Here is a 24732-nt window from a genome sequence, read left to right as displayed (position 1 = left end):
GTGCTCAGTAAATATTTGGTAAGTAAAAGAATGATTAGGGATGCCTGGGTGGCTCAACTGGTTGAGCATCCAGCTTCGGCTCAGGTCATGATCTCGCAGTGAGTTTGAGCCCTGCGTTGGGCTCTGTGCTGACAGCTCAGAGCCAGGAGCCTGCTTCCCATTCTGTGTCTCCTCTCTCTCTGCCCCTCCCCCCGCTCACACTCCATCTGTCTCTCTCAAAAATAAGTAAACAAAAAATATTTTTAAAAGAATGATTGATTAATAATTGAATAATTAATAACTACGTCCAAATTAAATCCATCTCTTTCATGTAATGCATGTGCTCATTGTCCAGAGAATCTGGGAGTTTGGAGCTAAAGGACTTTTGCCAGTGACCAAATTAGTGTCTGTGAAAGGAAAACTAGTCCACTGTTATGTTATGACAATACGGTCATAAATACTATTTTACCTTAAGAATCTAGCATGCCAGTAAAAGTTTTTGAAAGTAATGAAAATTATAAATAGAATATACAACATAGTTAGAAAACAGCTTGATTTATGTAATATAATTCATTCACAACTTTTAGTGCCTTCCTGTTTGCTTTGGCCCCAAGAATCAGAGGGAACAGCTACTTGAGACCATACATAGAAAACATCTGGTAATGGTTAATGAAATGAACTCTCTAAAGTATACTCTCTTCTGACCCTCAGCTACCCACACATTTTTCTTTTTTCCCAGTATTGACTCTTATAAATTATTTAGACTATCACTTCACATTTACTCCTTAGTCTATAAGTTTTTGGTCCCAAATATATTTCTCTCACAGTATGGGAATGTAGCAGAAGATTAGCCATATTGCTTCTAGAGTGGGGCCACCAACTCCTATTTTAACACTGGTTGAAAAGAGTGTTTTTATTTTATTCTAATAAGATATTTGATTGTTAGTCCCCAATAAGTAAAGTGCTATCCAAACAATGTATTTTATGTTCATCATCATATCAGATGTAAAATACTAGTGTGCATTTACGTCACCAACTGGACAGATTTTTCCATAGACTAAACACCTGTGACTTTATTATATCCTTCATATACAAGGTTTTATATCCAAGAGATAAGTTATGTAAACCAAACTCTATAGTAAATCAGGTGCATTGATGGAGTAAGGCCTAAGGGAATTATTCAGCTGAGAACTATAATGATCACATCAACAGTCTCTTACATTTTTGAAAAGATGACTTGTCGAATAAAAAATTTCTTGGGTTTTGTGTTTCCATAACATATCCCAACAATATTTTTAAGCACTTTACTTTTATTAATCCAATCAGTTATCCCACCATTCCCGTGAGGGAGTTAATATTATTTACATGAAAAGAAATAAAGCATCAAGGTATTCATTTCGTTGTCTAATTTCAAATACTGTACCTAGAAAGCATCATAGCAGGAATTTGGACCCATTGGCTCATGTCTAGAATCAAAAGTCTCAGGATCACACAGTGGCATTATGCTCAGAAGTTGAGCAGTACACAACCTGGACAGGTGCACATGAAAGTCACTTACAATTCTGCTATTTTGCCTCTCAGGTGGCACATATTTTTTCTAGTAGAAAATTAAGATATATCTCTATATTTGTAACTATACAAATATATGAATTAAATTATTTCAGTTTCTTTGAAGCATTTAAAAATCCTCAAAAAATTCTCAACTCTAACTACTAAAATAAAAAACAACTCAATAACTACTTTTTTTTTGTAACTGCCCTCAGTTTAATTTTTAGGAGGGAATTTTTGTGACCTATGGGATAGCATATAATCTTTCAATGATTGTGACCTCAAAGCATGAAATGTGATACAGCTCTAGACAACAGAACTAAAATAGAATCATCTTTGAAACGATTCTCTCCAATCATTTAAAAATAGAACCATTCCTCTGGATAATGACTTTCAGGTTTTCATGGCCAGGTGCAGGGCCAGGTGCTAGTTTGGTCCTGGCTACAGACCGGTTGCATTAGTAACCATCATGAATGTGCTGAGTGACACATTTCAGTCCATCTCAGCAACATGGGACACTCCTGCTACTGCAAATGTCTGCAAAATTGGCCTCACAGGAGCACTGGATAAAGTATCCATACATACAGTAAAATGCTGTGATTTGGTGTAATTTAGGTTATGATTGATGATTAGTAAGAACAATCTTCATTTTAATAAAATACTTTAAAAATCTTTTTAATGAACCTATACTGCTTCGTATTTTCCACCTATACAAAATTATGGGAAAAGGAGTATATTTTTTATTCCTAGATTAATTCAAAGCCAATAAAAATAGGGACAAAATTAATTGTATATTTTAAAAGGTATTTAAACATTTGTCCCTGAAGGCTTTTTATTGTTTAACATCATCAATAAAATGTCTTTTAAATTTATGACATAGACGTTTTTTCAAGTTTATCTATTATCCCCAAACATCCATGAGTAGTACAACTATGCAGAACAAGTAAGTTTTTTTTATTTTTGCTTTTGCACACATTTTATTGCAGGTTACCAAAACAAAATGGAAAAAAGCTAATTACCTCAACCATTCCAACACTTAAGTCTTTAACATTATTTGTTGTTGTATTTGGATTCATTATGGAAAATAGAAAGAAAAAATCAAGCATGAACACACTGATGACGTCAATAATATTTCAGAATATATTAATCCTCAAGTTAGCGTTTGTTTTTCTGTCTTACTGGATTCTTTGCCATTGCTTTCCCTTTGCTGGAAAACTCTTACCTTTGACAGCCTCATGCTTCAGTCCTGTCCTCTTCTCCTTCAAGTCTGTGCAAATGCTAACTTTTCAGTAAGACTTTCTCTGACCATTATTGAAAATTGACACCATGCCCTCCCTCTGGCCAGCCATTTGGTATTTTTATTAGCAGACTCATTTTTATTCATAGAAATTATTATTACTTGACATACTAGGTGTGTGTGTGTGTGTGTGTGTGTGTGTGTGTGTGTGTGTGTGTGTGTGCACCCATGTGTGATTCCTGGTCTCCCCTGAATAGAATGTAATCTCCATAAAGACGGGAGTGTTTATGTGCTTTATTTATTTATTTTTTAATTTTTTTTATGTTTATTTATTTGTTTGAGAGAGACAGAGACAGTGTGAGTGGGAGAGGAGTAGAGAGAGAGAGAGAAAGAGAGAGAGAGAGAATCCCAAGCAGGCTTTGCACTGTCAGCTCAGAGCCTGCCATGGGACTGGAATCCACAAAAGAGTGAGATGATGATCTGAGTCAAAACCAACAGTCAAATGGTTAACTGCCTGAGCCACCCAGGCACCCCATATGTGGTGTATTATTATATTCTTAGCATTTGGAAGAGTACTTAAACATCCTAAGTTCTCAAATAAATACCTGTTCTCATTAAATAACTGTTCATCACTTTATTTTTTTTAACTTAGTCTTATAACTTGAGAATTTCTCCATATCTCTAAATATGCATAGAGAAAATAATTTTAAATGTCTGAATATACATCTTTTGTTGGTCATATCATAATTCTTGACATAATCCCACATTTTTAGACTTTCAGTTTGTTTTGAATTTCCCCCTAATATAAAAATTTTACAAAAATGAAATTCTTGTTTGCTGTGGTCTGAATGTGTCTCCCACAATTCATATGTTGAAGTCCTAATGCCCAAAGTGATAGTATTAGGAGCTGGGGTCTTTGGGAGATTCTTAGCTTATGAGGAAGAGCCTTTATGAGCCCACTTCCCTTTTCCCACTACAGTGATCTAAGGGGAAAAGTCTGTGTCTTGGAAAGGACCCTCCCCTGACTGTGATGGCACCCTGATCTTGGAGTTCCAGCCTCACACCTGTGGGAAATAAAATTCTGTTGTTTATAAGCTCCTGAATCCATGGTGTTTTCTTGTAGCAGCCCCAATGAACTACGACATTGTTTAATTACATGTTGCTTCCTAACGATGTCCTGAAAACAAATTGAAGTGACATTGCTGGTTCAAAATGTACGGACACTTTGAATGGATTGCCTATTACATCTAGAAATGTTTGACTAGTTTAAACAGCCCTCAGGGACATATGACTGTTTGCATTTTGGAACATCCTCATTAACACTTGGTATTAAGATTGCTTTAGAATTTGATAACTAAGAGTACACCTTATTGATGTCTGAGCATGTACTTCAACGTTAATGTCTCTGCCAGTAGGGGTTGCTGAAGAGAGCAGAGTTCATATTATTACCTCACCTCGAGGTCCCAGATTTTTATACGTGGTCCTTCTAACAGGCCTGACTGCAGTGAACATAAGGCCTAGATTATGTAGAATTGGCCATCAGTGCCAGGGAGGGGGGTGAAAAAAACTCTTATGAGTCAAAAGACATAATTATTATCATTTCTATTTTCTTTTCCCAAGAGGGAGATTATTAGATATACTATTTTAGATGGTAGAGTTAATACAATTACCTTATATGCCCAGATGTTAATTTCCTCAAAAAAATTTTTTTTTTAAAAAGCAGTTAAATTGTAAGGCCTTGGGTACTAACATATTTTTGGCCCATGATTGTTGTTTTATAACAATATTTGAAAAATATTTCATCTGGTTTAGACTCCCATGTTTTAAAGCAAGCAAAATATGATATATTATAAATTGTATTTTTGTAAGCATTGCAGTTTGGTTAATGGCCTTGTATTGCAAAATCCTTTTGTTTTTTGGGCTGCCCCTCCCCAATATGAGAGTAATTCCTCTGTCTGAATCTTGGTGAGGTCCAGGGCTTAGCCTCCATATAGAAGCCCAGAAGTCTAGGTGCTCACTTGTCCCACCCACTTCATTGATGCCAGGGAGTAGGCATTTAGTAGAAATCCAGTCTTAACCTTCCATATTTGTCTGCTTGGACTACCATAACAAAATATCATGGACTAGGTGGCTGAAGCAACAGAAATTTATTTGCTCACAATTCTGGAAGCTAGAAGACCAAGAATAAGGTGCCATCAGGATTGGACTCTTGGCAGACCTTCTTCCTGGTTTCTGCACACACTTGTTTTACAGCAAGTTATCAAGTTGACCTCACTGTGTCCTCACATGGTTTCTTGTGTGTCATGCATAAAGACGGAGAAGGATCTCTCACATCTTTTCCCTTTTATTTATAAGGCCTATCAAATTGGAGTCCCACCTTTATGATCTCATTTAACCTTAATTATCTCCGTAAAATTCTTTTTCCAAATACAGTCACTGGGGGTATTAGGGCTTCAACATATAAACTTGAATTTGGCAGAAGGATGAAAGGGGGGCACAATTCAATCTGTAACATGGCCTACCCAGGACCTGAATTTAAGGTGGGTGATGAGTCATTGTAAAGGATGTCTCTTAGCTGCAGTGATGGTGGCCACAAGAGTATTTCACTGTCATTGGTGTTGGTGAGGATGACCTCATGTTACTGTTGCCATAATAGGAGTATAGCTTAGCTCTGACTGCCCAACTCCTCAGGTCACAGGCCAGAAAACCAAAGCTGTTTCTCCCAGATATTTCCAAGCTGTTCTAGAAGCCTCTTCATAGTCTTCCAATAATTTCCCTTTCAATTTTAATTAGCCTGATCGGTTCTGTTGAGGCTGCTAATAATCCTTACGGAAACAGAATTTTTAACCTAAAGTTCAAATGATACATCACTGAAAATATAAGGAATGATTGAGGTATGTGTCTCTGATGAGCACTTTCATCTAATACAAGGTTAATTGCCTAAAGAGAACTCTGATCAGTAGAGTAGTGAAAATAGGGTATTATACTAAAAAGATTAATTAAAATGATAGTTGGAGGTCATAACTTAGATGACTAAAGATTAGGAGTTTGAATAATAGAAGTCATTTTGAAACCTTGACAAGCGTTTCACTCACATTTATGTTTGTGTACACGACAGGCTAGAGATGGAAGTTCTCACATCACCCCATTTCTACAAAACATATTTTTACTTCTCCATTTTACCAAAGTTTTCTGTTATATTCGTAGAGTCGAATCTCTTATACCAAGAGTACATTGATACAATACAACAGACTCTGTTATACTAATAATAGATCTCTATATGGTACATTAAAAAAAAAAAAACCTCTATTCTAGAGCGTTTAATGTTTCTTCTTTATCTAAAATACAAACTTCAGTAATTTATTCCATTTTTGCCTGTTTTATATACATATGTTTGGCTACAGTCCCAACAACCAAACTTCTCCCTGACTTGGAGAAGTGATTTCTCTCACAATCACCTATTTTGATGAGATGCATTGATCTCCAGATGTTTTTCCTCCCTGGTGAATAAATTAGCAGGACTTACCAATATAGATACCTACACCAGGACTTCTGAGACTAGAGCTCTACAAAGGGACGGATTTTCCTGGATATTTGTTTGCATCCTATGAGAAAACCGGCATTGCCAGACAAATGTTATTTATAGCATCCCTTCAGAAGAAAAGAGATATTCCCTTGACTGATCACACCTTCAAATTGTCAAAACATTCATTTGCCACTGTAGGAGAACAGTTCTTACTAAGCCCAGTCCCATTAAAACAGATCTCATTATCTCTGTTACAAATATATTTTTTTCTGCATTTGGCTTAGTTACCTTTGACCTAGAAAGTTTACAGCAGCTAATGTCCTACTAAACTACTTTTTTGGTTCCCTATTTGTAATGCCATATTAATAGTTAATATTTCTTATTTCCTTATGTTCTATAAGGCATTGTTCTAAGTTTTGCATGCATAACTTATTCTTGAAAATCCATGTGATGTACACTGTTACGGCCATTTGGAGATAAAAACGTTGAAATTAAGGAAAGTGGCTCAGGTTTAAAACTGTTTCTTAAGCAATATATTCCTTTCTTCAAAGTAATCAATGAAATTAACCTGACAATCTTAGGAGATTATTGGAAAGTCATGGTTGTACATTGGCAAAAATCCGACATTACAATGGATTTATAACATAAGGGACATGTGTTGTGAACGGACAGACAGAATTATGAGTAAGACTTGGCAACCATCCTATGAATCACTACCAAACACATCTTAAGAATCACTTTAATCATTTTCCAAAAATGTTCAAAAAGTTCCATTATCTGTTGAATGAAGTTCAGTCTCCTAAACCTTGCATCTAAAGCTATTCGAGTTTGATTTCATTCTGTGTTTTTCACCTGCCATTATCCCATGTACACTATATTCCAGCCAAAATAGACTACTTTTTCTTTCTCAAAATGGTCTTTGTAACTTGATTGAAATTGCCATCCTCCATTTTCCCTTTAATGATAACCTATTCTAAAAGGTACAGTGAAACCTTTTGTTATCTTGCCAAATGGAATTAACCTCTTCCTCCCTGAAACTTTATATTTCTTTTTAGATTATATTCTTTTTGTGGTCAAGAATAAGCTGTTATTTCTGTATATTCTTTCCTCTCATATTAAGGTTTAAGCTTATCTCTTTAGGTCTTGCGTTTTCCTTGGACTATAGTCTGAGTAGTTTGTGAGGGTATTTTCAAACTAATGACCAAAGTCTGAACTTAGTATTTGAACAAAGAAATATAACCTGCTTGAAGCCATGGCTACAAGAACTACTTTTCTAGGATTCTTACAGAAAAGAAATGTGATATAATAGTTGTGATATAGTATGTCAGTTTTCAAGACTTTTTACTTGGTTTCTCGTATATCAGGAAGGAAATTCATGATTAACAAAGATATATCTACAAAATAAAAGAGGGCAAGACAAAAAGCTTTTTTCCTCTTTGCTTTGATTGTATTTCTTATCCTACATAGTCTCTATGTCTTCCACGCTTCTTGAAAATTCTTCTTGAAGTCTTAGCCTATACATGACTATGTTTCCCCTCCCCTTTCCTTCCTGATTATGCATCCCATAGTCCAAAGAAACTATCCGGCAAAAACATAAACCTTATCAAGAGACAGCAAGGGAAAGAAATGAACTGTATCATGTGGGAATGTGCTTTAGGAGACTTAAGAAGAAGATACCCTGGGAACATTCTTTTGTCCAGTAAATATTAAGAGACTTTTAGAACATTTAATTACCCCTCTAAAATCCTGACAGGGAAGAAAAAAAAAATCTTTATGAACAAAAGGACACACTTGATTATTAAAGAGAGATAAATAAAATAAAATATGGTAACACTATGGAATGATAACAGCTCCTCATAGAACTATAGCTTTTATGTTCTTCTGAAACCAGTTTTTGAGTTTTCAATATGAGATCAGTGTTGACATATTCAAAATTGCTAGTTAGTTTTGTCAGAAGTTATTATGTCTGCCACTGAACTGTTAGAATTTGTATTCTTATGGAATCACAATCTCTTTCTAAAAACCACAAAGGCAGTGGGTGAGAGCTGTGAGTATTGACATTTGCAGGGCCCAAGCAGATATAAATCCAAGTTTCCACCTGAAGCCTACTCTCTTTCTCATCCTAAACACTGACCTCAGGGCTCCCAGACAGGTTTTTTGTGCATGCATTTGGACCGCTTAGCCTTCACATTTAAACTTTATCCATATCCTCCTCAATCAGTTGCAAATTTCTGGGCTACCCGTTGGATCTAGAAGTATGCACACTGGCAGCAAAGGGTGCTTTCTCGAGACCATACCAGAAAAAGAAGTTTGCACAGAACCTGGAACAGTCTAAAGCACATTTGGGAAGTGAATTCATAGACCCTGTGTACCTGGAGCAGGATCTAGAAGAGAAAAGGGGCCTCTAGGTGGCTGTGTGCTCTTGGACCTGCCTTCTTCACATTCTGTAGAAGAGGGTGCAGCTCATTAGTTCAAGAGTTGTTGGGGCGCCTGGGTGGCGCAGTCGGTTAAGCGTCCGACTTCAGCCAGGTCACGATCTCGCGGTCCGTGAGTTCGAGCCCCGCGTCGGGCTCTGGGCTGATGGCTCAGAGCCTGGAGCCTGTTTCCGATTCTGTGTCTCCCTCTCTCTCTGCCCCTCCCCCATTCATGCTCTGTCTCTCTCTGTCCCAAAATAAATAAACGTTGAAAAAAAAAAAAAAAAAAAAGAGTTGTCTAGAATATAACCAGTGAGTGCTTTCAGAGAAAAAAATAGGCTTTTAGGTAATTAAATTATTTTTTCTGTTAAAAGTACATTGGAATTAGCCCTTTCATACCAGTCATTTCCATTGTGCATCTGCGTGGGTAAATTCTGTAAATTAGCTTATGTAAAATGTATCTTACAATGTTCTTAGACTCATCCTGCAGCGATTACATAAAGGCAAAACACAGCTTCATACTTCATAGTTGCATCTTTCAAACTGAAAACCAACTATCAGCTTTTATGACCTTTGCCAAGTTGATTAACATATCTGTGCCTCAGTTTCCTCACCTAAGTGCTAAACATTTCCTTCTAAATATAAATACCATTAGAAGAAAATGGGTGAGATAGTATCGCTATAAAATACACTCAGCACCAAGCAGAAATCCATTATTTGAAGAGAAGCCTTAAAAGTCACTCTCAAGTTAAAAAATAAGTATATAAAACTAATTTTAATATTGGACATGTTCTCACTGATGCTAAGGAGACTACTTTTGTTAAAATGCTGGCCATATTTACTTTGTGGAAAAAGCTGCCCTCAAAAACCGAACAAAAACCTTACAAAACCAACAAAATCACACCAGTAGTTAGTACAGAATTAGCCAGATTCCTAAACAGCTGGAGTCATTCTTTTACACAGATACACATTCTTCTCTGCTTAATTCATCTCTCAATAGAACACTTCATCCGTCAACACCTAGAATGGATTTGTAAAGGTGAAATTCATTTATCTCCTGTTGACAGCAAATATGTATCTAACACACAAAGTTTAACTCAGGAGAAATCAGTTACCTTCTTTTTGTTTCAGTTTCCATCTGTAAAGCAGGACAAATGATGGCCATTCTGGACACTTTATGGGGGAAAAGAATTTATTTATTTATTTATTTATTTATTTATTTATTTATTTATTTATTGTCTGTTTTTACTTCTGTCTCTTTTCTCTCTCTTCCTCTTTCCCTGACCTATTATAAAAATGACAAAATTTTATTTTAATTTTTCTGTTCTCTTTTTCTGCTCTGCTCTTTTTAGTTTTCTTTTTGAATGTTTAATACTTGCTTTTCTGTAGTTTGTAATATGCATCACTAACCTAAGGACAGTCCACTTCTTAGAGATAATAATAATGTTACTACATCAAGCCAAATACAGAAACCCTTAAGCCTTGGGGCTCCTGGGTGGCTCAGTCAGTTAAGCGTCCAACTTTAGCTCAAGTAATGATCTCACAGTTTCTGGGTTCCAACCCTGCATTGGGCTCTGTGCTGACAGCTCAGAGCCAGGAAACTCCTTTGGATTCTGTGTCTCCTTCTCTCTCTGCCCCTCCTCTGCTTGTGTTCTGTGTCCATCTTTCAAAAATAAATTAATGTTAAAAAAATTAAAAAAAAAAAAACCCTGAAGCCATAATAGACCTGTATCTCTCACCCCTGTCCTTTATGTTATGGTTGTTTTACACAATACATCAAAAAAACACAAAACTCACCACAGAGTGATTTTAGTTTTAAACTTTTATATGATTTTCAAAGAAATTTAAGTGAAAAAAAAGACAAAAATGGTTTCTGAAAGCTTTCAAGATGGTTACCATTCTCCATTGTTCATTCTTTTCTCAGGATCTGAACTTCTGTCAGCTATCATTTCCTTTCAACAGGAAGGACTTCCTTTAACATTCTTTTTTTAAAAATTTTTTTTTTTTAACGTTTATTTATTTTTGAGACAGAGAGAGACAGAGCATGAACGGGGGAGGGGCAGAGAGAGAGGGAGACACAGAATCGGAAGCAGGCTCCAGGCTCTGAGCCATCAGCCCAGAGCCCGACGCGGGGCTCGAACTCACGGACCGCGAGATCGTGACCTGGCTGAAGTCAGACGCTTAACCGACTGCGCCACCCAGGCGCCCCTACTTCCTTTAACATTCTTACAGTACAGGGTCTCTGGCAGCAAAATCTCTTAGTTTTCTTTTATCTGAAAACAATATTTTGCCTTTATTCTTGAATGATATTTCTTCCTGCATATAGAATTTTTGGTCCATGGATTTTCTTCTTTCAGCTATTAAAGATGTTCTTCTACTGAGACCTTCCATTTATCTGCTGAGATTTTCATACCTTCAAAAAATGTGGTTTTACTTCATTGAAGATAGCTTAAAATCCACTCAAGAGTATGTTGTCAGTTGGTTTCAACATCTGTTTCCTTTCAAGGTCAGAGTTGGTTGATATCTTCACCCTTAAAAAATATTTTCCATTTTCTTGGTAGTCTGTGTGTCAGATAACTTTGTAGTGTATCCTGTTAAGCTGTAGAAATTCTGGATTCAATTATTTTTCTGTGATGAATACATTTTTAAAAATTTTATCAGGCAGTTTTCTTTAGAACACTTGTGTTTTTGAGGCGGTAGCTGTTCAGAGCAGTGATCTCAAACAAGGGTTCTTAGAGTCTGTTTTGTGCATGTATAATTCAGAGTTCAGCAAGAGATGTGGATACACAGTTTAAGGATCTCTGACTTAATCCCTCGCATGATCCTTCCATTCTCTTCAGCATTCAGGTCTTTGCGCTTTTCCCCCTAACTCCTCGGGATATAAACACTGCAATGTTTTCACATGCACACCCTCTTCCTTCAAAGGTAGGCTTAGCCCTAGGCTAAAAGCGAAGACAGGAACTAAGTTCTCTGCTCTCTTCCAAATGAGTGTGTATTCTATCATGGTCTCTCTACGTATATAAGTTATCCACGATCTTTTGTTAGGCATCTTCAATCTAAACTTACATATTTTGTCTTTGAGCTGCTTTGAGTCTGTTCCATGTATGCCTGGTTTGCCAATCAGTCAGAAATGTGGGTAGAAAGAGTTTGAACATACCTTCCCTAGCTTTTTCCCCATTTCAGATTTTACCTCCTTCTTTAGCTTTCATGGTTTCCCTGCTTCACTTTTCTATTTCACCAGACCAGTAAGATTGTAGGGTAAATTTCCTGTCTGAATCTGTATCATTTGTTCACTGTTCACCACCTGCAAGTCAATTACTATGTGTATGATATCCTAGTGAGGTTACCTGTAAGGTCTTAGCCTGTCAAACCCAGAACCTTGATTTTTGCAGAACAGTTCGTTGAAATGTGATTGATATACGAAAACGTCACATACTTTAAGTACACTATTTTAAGCATGTGTGTGCACCTATGAAATAATCACTACAACAAAGGTAATGACATATTCATCAGTCTCCAAAACTTCATCCTGCCCCTTTGAAATTGCTCATGCCTTCCCATCCCTACACTGTCCCTTCTCCATCCGCCTCAGGCAACCACAGATACACCTATTTTTTTTCATCCGTGGTGTGATTTTGTTTTTATCACTAGGTCGTTTTCCATTGCATGCATATAATTCTGTTGGTTTATCCATTCACCTATTGATGAATATTTAGGTTGTTTCTAGTTTTTAACCATTACGAATAAAGCCCCAGTAAACATTCATGCATGTATTTTAATGGTCATAAGCTTTCATTTTCCTTGACCAAGAAAGCTAGAAGTGAAATGTCTAGATCATACAGTAGGTTATGTAAAAACAAAACAAAACTACTTTACAAGAAAGTGCCATCCTGTTTTTCAAAGCAGTTACACCCTTTTATATTATCATCAGTAGTGTATGAAAGTTCCAACTCCTCCATATTCTCACCAAATCTTAGTATGCTGTCTTTAAAATTTTAACTAATCAACTGGGTCTATAGTAGTATGCCGTTATGATTTTGATTTCTATTTCCTTAGTAATCAACAATGTTGAGAATATCTTCATGTAGCTTATCCATAATTCATGTAGCTTCTTCGATGAAATGTTTGTTAAAATATTTTACCCTTTTTTAAAAAAAATTTTTTAACATTTCTTTATTTTTGAGACAGAGAGAGACAGAGCATGAACTGGGGAGGGGCAGAGAGAGAGGGAGACACAGAATCGGAAACAGGCTCCAGGCTCTGAGCCATCAGCCCAGAGCCCGACGCGGGGCTCGAACTCATGGACCGTGAGATCGTGACCTGAGTTGAAGTCGGACGCTTAACCGACTGAGCCACCCAGGCACCCCTATTTTACCCTTTTTTACTATATTTTTTAATTAGGTGTTGAGGGTTCTTCATTTATTCTGGATAAAACTCTTGAGAGATAATAGAAATGTTTTCTCTTAGGCTGTGATTCGTCTTTTCATTTTCTAAACTATGTCTTTCCAGGAGTAGTTATATTTTATTGTGATAAATACAAAATATGAAATTTGTTTTAGGGATCATGCTTTAAATGTCATAGTTAGAAATTTTTGCCTAAACTAAGGTTACAGATTTTTCTCCTGTTTTTTTTTTTTTCCCTAGAAGTTTTAGAGACGTGTATTTTATATTTAGATATGATCCATTTTGAATTTTTTTTTGTGTACATGTTGAAAGTATGTGTTAAAGTTCTTTTTTATTTTAACATATATTCAGTTTTTCCAGAATTGTCTATTGAGAAGAGTTTTTTCCCCCATAAAATTTCCTTTGCAACTTTGTTAAAAATAAGTTTCCCAAATATGTATGGGTGTATTTCTGTCCTCCATTCTGTTTCATTTACCTGTTTGTCTATCTTTATGCCAATGCCACATTCTTTTTTTTTTTTTTAATTTTTTTTTTACATTTTTTTATTTTTGAGAAACAGAGTGAGACAAAGCATGAGCAGGGGAGGGGCAGAGAGAGAAGGAGACACAGAATCCGAAGCAGGCTCCAGGCTCTGAGCAAGTGGTCGGCACAGAGCCTGATGTGGGGCTCGAACCCACAAACTGTGAGATCATGACCTGAGCCGAAGTTGGATGTTCAACTGACTGAGCCACCCGGGTGCCCTTCCACATTCTTTTTATTACCAAAGCTTTATAATAATGTCTGTCATCACATCAGGTGGCATTATTCCTGAAGATTCATTTTTTCTTTGCAAAGATGATTGGCTATTCTAGGTAATTTCAAGGTTCCAAAGGAATTTTAGAATCATATTGTTAACTTTTACAATGAAACTCTGGGATTGCAGAATTAGAAAGATTTTGATTTGGATTGTTTTGAAGTATATATCAATTTAGAGAGAATTGATATCTTTTTTTTTTTTTAACGTTTATTTATTTTATTTTTGGGACAGAGAGAGACAGAGCATGAACGGGGGAGGGGCAGAGAGAGAGGGAGACACAGAATCGGAAACAGGCTCCAGGCTCTGAGCCATCAGCCCAGAGCCCGACGCGGGGCTCGAACTCCCGGACCGCGAGATCGTGACCTGGCTGAAGTCGGACGCTTAACCGACCGCGCCACCCAGGCGCCCCGAGAGATTTGACATCTTAACAAAGCTGAGTCCTCCAATCCATTAGCATGGTCTATATTTTCTTTCACAGGGGTATTCTTAAATTTCTTTGGTATTATTTTGTAGTTTTTAGTGTATATTCCTTATATATATATTTTCAGATTTATTTTTAAAAATTTACTAGAAACCTGATGTCTGCAACTTTTTGAAATGTTCTTTGTCTAATGATTTGTAACTGTTTCTGTAAAAAAATATATGTACCCATATCCCAGATTTTTTTTGTACTTTATGGCCATACTTGAATGAGTATTCTCATAGTTATCTCTGTCCTTGAGAGATTTTCAAGAACATAATCAAGAACCAAAATCAATCAGAATGAGATTAATGTGTTTCTATTATAGTTATATGTTAAATGGAGACATCTAAATTATATTCTCTTTGTTATCTCCATGTATTTGTTATTTAAAAATTTTTAAATTCCTAAGCCTCTCTCTAGTCTATACTTAATAGCCATCTTATATCTTAGAACAATTAATTTTAATTTTGCTTTTTGAGGGGACAATTAAGGTGCTAGCAGAATATAATTCCCAGCATTTCTTTGGAGCCTTAGGAGGTCATTAAAGCACTACTTCCTGAATATATAACTGCACAGATATCCCCTCAAGTAGGCTGCATAGTTTATCCCCAGCTAATTTTACTTAAACCAGACTGTGTGAGTTTGAGGAATGAAGTAAAAGTACCCTTTTTTGAAGAGAATGACTCAGTTTACCTGAAGCCTGCAGTAGTGAGTGGAGTCCTATAAGAACACCTGTATTCTCATGTGACACTTTCTTGGCTAACCTCTTACCCACCTGTATCTCCCTGCTTCATGAAATAACAGCAATATCTTTCATGTAATACTTTTACATTATAAAGCATTATAGCATATGTGCCTCATTAAGGCCAAAAAATTGTGAGAGAAAGGTGTTTTTATTTTCATTGTTGATAGGATTAAACTGCAATGTGGAGAAGCCATTGGACTTGAATGAGGTAATGTGGGTGACTAGAGAGTAGCCAAGCAGGGGCTGGAGATACACGTTCTTTGGATTCCCTGTAGGATTAGTCGGCCTTGATACGGCTATCGGCACATCCTTTTGGGGTAGACGCCTTCCTTTCTAAGTCCACATTTATTTGGCATTTTCCTTTTCATAAAGCCACTTTCATGGATTAAAAAAAAGGCAATAATCAACTATATATTCGAATTACACTTGTACATGTTCATCAGTTTAAGAAAATAGGCCGCCAATTTATGCATAAGGAGAATCACACCTTTACAGGCAGCCATGATTGTAGACAATATAGAATATTTTAAAAATATTTGGAGATGGAAGAAGACTCTCGTCACACACTCATAGCTTGCACCGTGTCATTTATCTTACTTTCTTCCTGTTAGCCTGTCAGATTGTCAGAAGCATATCAATGCCTTCAGCTTCAATATGCATAAAGTATCGTGTAATAATTTGTCAGCAGGGGCAAGGAAACAAAGCAAGTAAGCAAAACGGTGCGTGAGCAATGGCCACTTTAATGTATAAGTCCCCAGTATTTATTATTTCGTTTCAACAGTGTATTAAACCAAATGTTTGCTTGTCCCTCGAGTGGTCACGGTCTAAACATTCAATATGTAGAAATAAGAAAATATTACTTGATACGTAAATATTTAAAGACTTTGAATTTCCCGTAGACAATCCTTACTTTCTTATGCCATGTCGTGCCCAGAGTTTTTGAACCATTTGTATTGATTTCTGCTCTCAATGACCATCCGTGTACACATTTAGGCACTCATTATCAAATTGTTAAACCTATTCTTGAAAAAGCACAGCCCCTAAAAACAAAAGAGTCAAAGTAATTTCTCCACATGGAAAAACAAAAAAGAAAAAAGAAAAAAAGAAGAAGAAGAGCAAAGATAAGGTGAGGGAGTTTTGGCCCTAGGCAGAGATATGTATCTACAGCCCCATCATATCTTGTACCATATTCATGTAATGAATGCTATGCCAGTCTGTGCGGTTGAAAGGAAACAAGTGAAAGACAGACACGAGGAAGTTAGAAAGCAAGTGGTACTGTCACCCTTACAAGTTGGTTAGAATTGGCGGTCATGGCTGGGTAGCTCTTTTCGGCAGCAAATTAATAATACAGGTAAAAGCCCACACAGAAGAAAGATGATGCTAGAAAGCAGACAGTGGGTATTAGAATGATGACAGATAGTGATGAGCTGTTTTTCACTATTGGCTACTTTTGTCCATGGTCCCCTGGTAATGTCTGTGTAGCGTGGTGGCTGGAGTGGACGCTGTTAGTGCCTGGCCCAGATCACGTTTTCCAGGTAACGTCTTAGATTCTCCCAACAGCTGTGTGTATTGTCTACTGTCTCATAATTTCCCTCTTCTCCTGGTGAATTCCCTCAGCTTACTAAGAAATTTCTATGGCATTATTTTTTTATTAAAAAATTTGTTTAATGTTTATTTATTTTTGAGACAGAGACAGAGCATGAATGGGGGAGGCTCAGAGAGAGAGGGAGACACAGAATCCGAAGCAGGCTCCAGGCTCCGAGCTGTCAGCACAGAGCCCAATGCGGGGCTTGAACTCACAGACCGTGAGAACATGACCTGAGCTGAAGTCGGACACTTAAGCAACTGAGCCAACCAGGTGCCCCACCTTTTTTTAAAAAAAAAAAATTAATGTTTATTTATTTTTCTATGGCATTATGTACATGCATCCGCTGAGGGTAGACTGCAGTCAGCAGTCACTGATTGGGGGTGGGGGGTGGGAACAAGCTTTTGGTGCATTTTGCCTTCACGATTCCCTGTAGGATCAGGCTGAAATTAGACATTGGTTATTTAATTTTTCAACTACACTCTGCTTTGCTCACTTCTTTACAGGCTAATCCCAAGAGCAGTCCCTCTATCAAAAATTATTTGCACAGGGGCGCCTGGGTGGCAGTCGGTTAAGCGTCCGACTTCAGCCAGGTCACGATCTCGCGGTCTGTGAGTTCGAGCCCCGCGTCAGGCTCTGGGCTGATGGCTCGGAGCCTGGAGCCTGTTTCCGATTCTGTGTCTCCCTCTCTCTCTGCCCCTCCCCCGTTCATGCTCTCTCTCTGTCCCAAAAATAAATAAACGTTGAAAAAAAAATTAAAAAAAAATTATTTGCACAAAAATCCTTGTCTTAGGCTTTGCTTCCAGGGAACTTGTCTTAGGACACAAGCCTACAGCAACGCATCTTACAAGCTATGGGACCAAACCGTTGTTCACAACGATGGGCATATATTAACTAAAAGTCTAAATAAAGAACTTACCCAAATTCCAGTTGTGCTTGAGGCAAATGTACCTATGACAAAAATGCCTGTATTGTTTGGTGCTGAAAGGTGTCTGACTGGCATTCAGATTGTCATTTTCATTTCTAAGCTACAGCTTTTCATTCACTGGGGATTTTTACACCAGTGTGGCAAAAATGCATACTGCTCATGAGGGAAGAAAGTTTTCAAAATAGAACCACAGTATGTGTGCTAACAATTACACTTTTCTTGCACTTGTTGCTTGAGCAGAACTTTTCAGAATAGTATGGCTGCAATTGGTTTTTATTCACATTTGATTTTTTTTGATGTTTATTTATTTTTGAGAGAGACTGAGTGCAAGTGGCGGAGGGGCAGAGCCAGAGAGGGGGCAGGGACACACAGATTTCAAAGCAGGCTCCAGGCTCTGAGCTGTCAGCACAGAGCCCGACGTGGGGCTCAAACTCATGAACTCTGAGATCATGACCTGAGCTGAAGTTGAGTCTTAACTGACTGAGCCACTGAGACGCCCCCACAACATTTGATTTTTAAATATGAGATGTGGGGGGCGCCTGGGTGGCTCGGTCGGTTAAGCGGCCGACTTCGGCTCAGGTCATGATCTCACAGTCGGTGAGTTCGAGCCCCGCGTCGGGCTCTGTGCTGACAGCTCAAAGCCTGGAGCCTGTTTCAGACTCTGACTCCCTCTCTCTGACCCTCCGCTGTTCATGCTCTGTCTCTCCCTGTCTCAAAAATAAATAAAACGTTAAAAAAAAATTAAAAAAAATAAAAAATAAAAAAGAAATAAATATGAGATGTGGGTGTAATGTTGAGCAGCACTGATGTTTAGAATATAGTAGTTGAACTCTTTTGAAAGAGTAGTTGAAAGCTTTTGGTCCTAAAAGCTTTCATTTTAGGGGGTAAAAATCCTGATAGTATCATCAGACATAGTTATCAGTGGTGAAAGTAGACTTACTCTTACAGAGTACCCTCAATTAGCCAGTCTGCTGCTTTTTAAAATGATGGGAGACCCTTCAGCTGCTAATATTCATTCTGTGTAAATTTTAATAAAAGATCCTGGGCAAAATATTGGCTTTTTTTTTTTAATTTCATCTCAATAATAATAGCAAGTATTTCTCAAGTATTTACTCTGTTCTAGGCATCATACTGGACTCTTTATGGGTACTAATTTATTTAACAGTCATGGAACCTTTTTTGGGTTATTACCATTATTGCCACAATGTTATAGACTGAAGGAATAACACAAGGCAGATCCAAAGTGTAAAAATATTAAGCAACTTATTCAAAGTGGCATAGCTTACAAGTGTTGTCTGTACCTCGAGCCCAATACCTGTCACATTCCAGAGGAGGTACCTATGACTCAAATGTTGTATTATCTATGAAGATTCTTAGCTGGAGCCGTAGTCCAATGGTAATAGGGTGTGGCATATGCTAAAACTGTGTTATTCAGTATGTGATCTACAATGGCTGCTGTTCCGCAAACTCTTTATTACTACTCAGAGACGCAGTGTCTCAGTCTGTTGAGGCTGCTGTCACAGAATAACATAGACTTGTGGCTAAGGCAACAGAAGTTCACTTCTCACAGTTCCAGAGGCTGAGAAGTAAGTCCAAGGTGAAGGCTTTGGCAGATTCAGTGTCTGGTGAGAACCGGCTTCATGGTTCAGAGATGACTATGTCTGTCTGTCCTCATGTGGTGGAAAGGGTGAAGGAGCTACTGGGATGTCTTTTATGTAAAAGCACTAATGTCTTCAAGAGGGCTCTACCCTCGTGACCTAGTCACCTCCCAAAAGCTCCATCTCCAGATACCATCACATTGGGGATTTGCTTCCAACATATGACTTTTTTTTAAATGTTTATTTATTTTTGAGACTGAGAGAGACAGAGCACAAGACAGAGCCTGAGCCACCCAGGCACCCCTAAAAAGCCTTTAAAGGAAGATATTCTGTATGTACTTGTGCTCATTCAAAGTTCCTGGTCAGTGTCCCCATCATTGACACGAAAATTGAAGGTCAATTAAAATCTGTTTAGATCATCATAGGGCTGAGTGACAGTTGGACCAGGAGTAGGAGAATCAGTGTTAGTCCATTTCATGATGGCAAGTTTAAGTAAAGACAGATTTGATAACCTGTAACTCAGTGTAATGGGCCCCAGTAAATGCCTGTGTTTCCTAACATGTTCAGGGTGAACAATGGAACCTGTGTAACATTGCCATATTACTCCATATTGTTCCATATTGTGGGCCTCCCGTGCTTCCCTCAGGAAATCCTTTTAATAAAATGAGGACCTATGTGTCACTGCATATGACAAGTGCACATAAGGCTTAACCTTGTTCTTTTTTTTTTTTCACATAAAATTATACAGAGAAGTTGAGAACATTAGAGAATTGTTTGGGGCTTTGTATTTTGCTTTATTATAATCTAAGAGAGTCCCTGCCCCCTCCTTTAAGGTTTTTTATAATGTTTATATTTTACTTATTTTGAGAGAGAGAGAGAGGGAGACAGAGAGAGAGAGACAGCATGAGCAGGGGAGGGGCAGAGAGAGAGAAGGAGAGAGACAATCCTAAGCAAGCAGGCTCTGCACCATCAACAAGGAGCCCAATGCGGGGCTTGATCCCATGAACCATGAACGAGATCATGATCTGACCTGAAATCAAGAGTCTGATGCTTAACCAACTGAGCCACCCAGGTGCCCCTCCTTTAAGGTTTTTCATTATGTTATTATAGCAAAATAAATTATTTAGCATGGAATGGGAAAGATGAGTGCAAAGTCAAATATACATCTACAGTATGAAAAATTTAACGTTAAATAGTATTATAAATAATTTACTAATTACTAATGTTAATTTTTACAAACATAATTAATATATTAAATAATATTAAATTACCAAAATCGAGATCATTTTTCTTAGATTAAATTGCCACCTAATACTAAATAGCAACACCATCACCACACACATACACTGGTGAGGGAAGCTGGGAAAGAGGCAGAACGTGTCTTGAGAAAATGTTCTACAATGTAAACAAGGGTACCCAGCACTTAGCAGTTCAGGCTATTGATAAGGGGCAAAACTATTTCTGAATCAATGTTTGTGAAAAATAAAACGTAGTTGTACTTATTTAATCTGTATCTTAAGGTACACGTTCAGGTAAGTGGATATAACTTAAAAAAATCTAATTTCTCTGGAGAAATTCAGAATCTGGAACAAAAAAGAAATAATGGAAATCAAACTAGCAGTCTCTGGTTTAGGAGCCTTTCAAGGAAGGCTGCATTTCTCCCCTTTTCTTTACCCAAGTTTGGGTGATATTGGCCTCTTTTCTTTTCCTTTTCTTTCCTTTTCTTTTCTTTTCTTTTCTTTCTTTTTCTTTTCTTTTCTTTTCTTTTCTTTCTTTTTCTTTTCTTTTCTTTCCTTTTCTTTTTTTTTCCTTTTTCTTTTCTTTCTTTTTTTTTTTTAGAATTGAGGTTAAAGAGCACTGTCTGGCATGTGAATTGTTCCCCTGGAAGGAAATCAACTTCCTAGAGCCAGAAAAACTCTTCACCTAAGTTGGGAGTGTGTCCCCCTTACCTACCCTCTAGGAAGGGGACACAGTTATCCTCCCTGTTCCTTTACATTGGTTCCTGACTTCCAGCAATGACCTGCTAGACTCTTGTAATCTTTTCAAGCTATTGAATACAGTGTGGCAGGAAGTGTAGGTAAAACATAAGAGGCTTTTTCCTAGGGTTTCCTCTTCGCATAAGGTTTTAGCAGGACCAAAAGGCTGGCTAGGAGCCCTAGTGAACGCTGCTAGCTGGCTTGGTCTTCTCAGAATCCCTGCCCCACAACCTCCCTCAGGCAACATTCATCCTCAAACTGCAGACCTTGAGGGAAGCTTCTTAACGACAGAATCTGGATTTAGATTTAATTATCCAGGGAGATATTCTGGACACTGCAGCGTTTGTAAGGGATGAGAAATGACAGACCCTGAATTAGTTTCCTTAATTGTAAGGCCACACGGAAATAGCTCCAAGAAGGGGAGGACAGAATACATGCTATCTTTCAGAGATGAGATTCAGAGAAACTAAATGATTACTCTGGAAACTAGCGCCAGAGAAGGCCTTTCTCTTCAGAATCCTAATTATGTCTCCTTGCAACAGTTGTTTCATTGCAAAGAGGTAGTAAATAGTGAGACAATGTTCTGCCACCCTTTCTTAGGTATAATGAGATATAGCCAAGGGAGAAGGGGTTATAAATTCTATGGCCTTTACAACAAGGCAAGATTTTGAGATGCTCACTAGTAGTCCATAACTGAATTGCAATTGCTGTGTGCCACTACATTTTCACTTCAAATAATGACCAGCACAGGGCTGTTATGAATTCCTTCTCAATTCCTACCCCTTGGATAGGACCGAATGGAGTAGAGCAGTTTCCACAGTTACTAAAAAATAAAGATTCCTTGAACAATTTATATGTTCTTACTCCTGATAATTCCTGGGCATCTGTGAGGACCCTGTGAGTAGCTGAAAAAGAGCGGTACCATAGAGGAAAATGGAACATTTTTGTTTTTTTTTTATTCATTCAGTCCGTTACTTCTGGTTTCTAGTAACAGGTGCCCTAACAGAATTCAACCGAGTAACATGAGGAGGCGAGTCCTGTAGAGCTATACTGCCACCTGGTGGAGAGATGAAAACACAAACAAAAATAGTTTTTAGGGAAGCTTGCCTAATAAAAATTTAGTTGATTTGATGTTACTCTATGCTTTGAAGCAACACACAGTTTTGTCTCAGTAAAAAGTAGACCAGATAAACACAAACTTGCAAGTACACAGTAAGCTCACTTTCTTACAATTATTTGCTGCCTCTACCTTTTAGTTTTCAATTGTAGGCTAAATCTTGGTCTTCTGATCATAAAATGAATGTGTCTCAAACTATGTACGGTTATGTGAATTTTAGCGACAGTGTCTGTCATATGTAAAGTTTCAGCCAAAAACCACCTCCGCTGTCCGCCTACCAACTTGAAACGTCCTTGATTCTTTCTCTGTTCCTGTCATTCACACTGGGGACGCATCAAAGGATAATTCCTGCTCTTGGCTTCGTCCTTGGTCCAATTCTCCTCCTCTCTCTCATGAATCATGTCCTTCTTCTGCTTTCTGGCTTCTCCCTTTCAGAATTTAAACATGCCCAACTCTGCTTCTCTGAAAACATTTTAAGAAATAAAATAAGTAACCACTATCAAAGCAACAAAAGCAGCAAAGAAACCGCTTTCTTTAACTGCCAGTTGGTATTGCTTCACTTCTCCCTTCCCGTTACTTTTTTCTCTGTAACTAAGCTTTTTAAAAGGAAGACCTAAACTTACATTCTCCAGTTTCCCTATTCACAGGGACTTACCCACTTCAGTCTACATTTCTAACACAGCCTGCATGGAAACTGCTTTTTACTCCCAAAGGTCACCATTGGCTTCCTCATCATATGATGATTGAACACATTTTAGTACTGATCCAGCTTAATCACTGGAGATTATTTGAAATTCTTAGTCATTCTCTAGTTATCCAGACACACTCTCTTAGGATTCCTAGAAGCCACACTTTCTGATTTTACTCCTGCTTCCCTTCATACTCTGTCTTCCTGTCTTGTATTCCTTAGCCCAACTCTTGGGTGTTTTTCCCCACTCTGTGTTGTCATTCTGTCTATATTCCCTTGCTGAGCTCATCACATCTGATGACTCCCAACTAGTATCAGTATGTGCTCATGACATTAATTTTTCATTTTCTGTCTAGGTTTCTATTTTTATACCTTGAGATTCGTTCTTACGTTAATTCAGTTCCTCAATGACAATATCACTCGTTTTATAAATAGCTTTTCTCTAGACTTGAGTTTCTCTCTTTCTTCATCTCTAAAAGCTAGATTAATGTATCTCTTGTTTGGTCTCCACTAGCACCATTTTAAATCCATTGTCATAGAGACATCTGAAGCCATATTTTTCTCTCTTTGATATATATTTTTTTCCTTTTAAAAATTACCTATTGTATATTATTATAATATCTTGTATAGGATTCAAAAATTACAGAGGAATGTGAAATTCCTTCTTCTGTCTCCTAATTACACACACACACACACACACACACACACACACACCAGGTCTTTCTCAGACCTAAAGTGTGTGCAGTACACTTTGTTTACTTATGTTCATTTTCTGTACATTTCTGTCATATATATTGTTATATTTTAACATAGTTTGTTTCCACTATGAGCATTTGTAACTTTCTGTATATTTTTTAAAAAATGATAGATGACTTTCCAAACAGAAGGAGAGGGGAACATGGGGAAGAAAACAGTACTTACTGCTATTGATTGCTAACTTAGATTCCAGCCTTATTTTTCTCGGCAGTTAGCATCCTTATACGAAAGTCGTTGTGCATATGTTGGAATCCTCACGAGTACTTTCCTAGAGTTCACCAAGGGTACACGATTTTATGTTTAATTAATTATTTATTTATTTTGTTTGTTTGAGAGAGGGAGAGAGAGAGAAAGCCGGGGGGGGGGGGTGGTGTAGAGAGAGAGGGAGAGTGAAAATCCAAGCAGGCTCCTTGCTTTCAGCCCAGAGCTGAATGCGGGGCTTGAACTCGCAAACTGTGATATCATGACCTGAGCCAAAACCAAGAGTTGGACACTTAACCAACTGAGCCACCCAGGCAGCCCACAATTTTTTTTAAGTGAACCCTAGGCCCAACATGGGCCTTGAACTCACAACCTCCAGTTTAAGAGTCACACGTTGTATGGACTGGTCTACCCAGAGGCCCCAAGAGTATATGAATTTTGAATGTTGATTGATACTGCCAAAGTACTTCCCCAAAGCCTGTATTAGCTAATATTATTATCACCAATATTATTAATATTTTATAATATTCTAAGTATTACATTAAATATTATAAACCTAATTTGTATTTTCTTATTTCTTATGAAGCTGAGAATATTTTTATATGCTTAAACATTATTTATATTTAAAAATGTGATTGCTTTCATTTTCATCACTAAGATATTTCTCCTTTCTCTTTTTTACAAAAAATATAGGTGATCTTTATGTATTATTTCTTACTTATTAATTTAGTCACTAATTTCCTAATTGTAAACTTACTACTGACCAGAAAC

This window comes from Puma concolor, chromosome A2, assembly GCF_028749965.1.
Source record: "Puma concolor isolate L17-30 chromosome A2, mPumCon1.1.hap2, whole genome shotgun sequence".
Classification (NCBI taxonomy): Eukaryota; Metazoa; Chordata; class Mammalia; order Carnivora; family Felidae; genus Puma; species Puma concolor.
The sequence above is the reverse complement of the archived record's forward strand: the minus strand, read 5'-3'. Positions refer to the sequence as shown.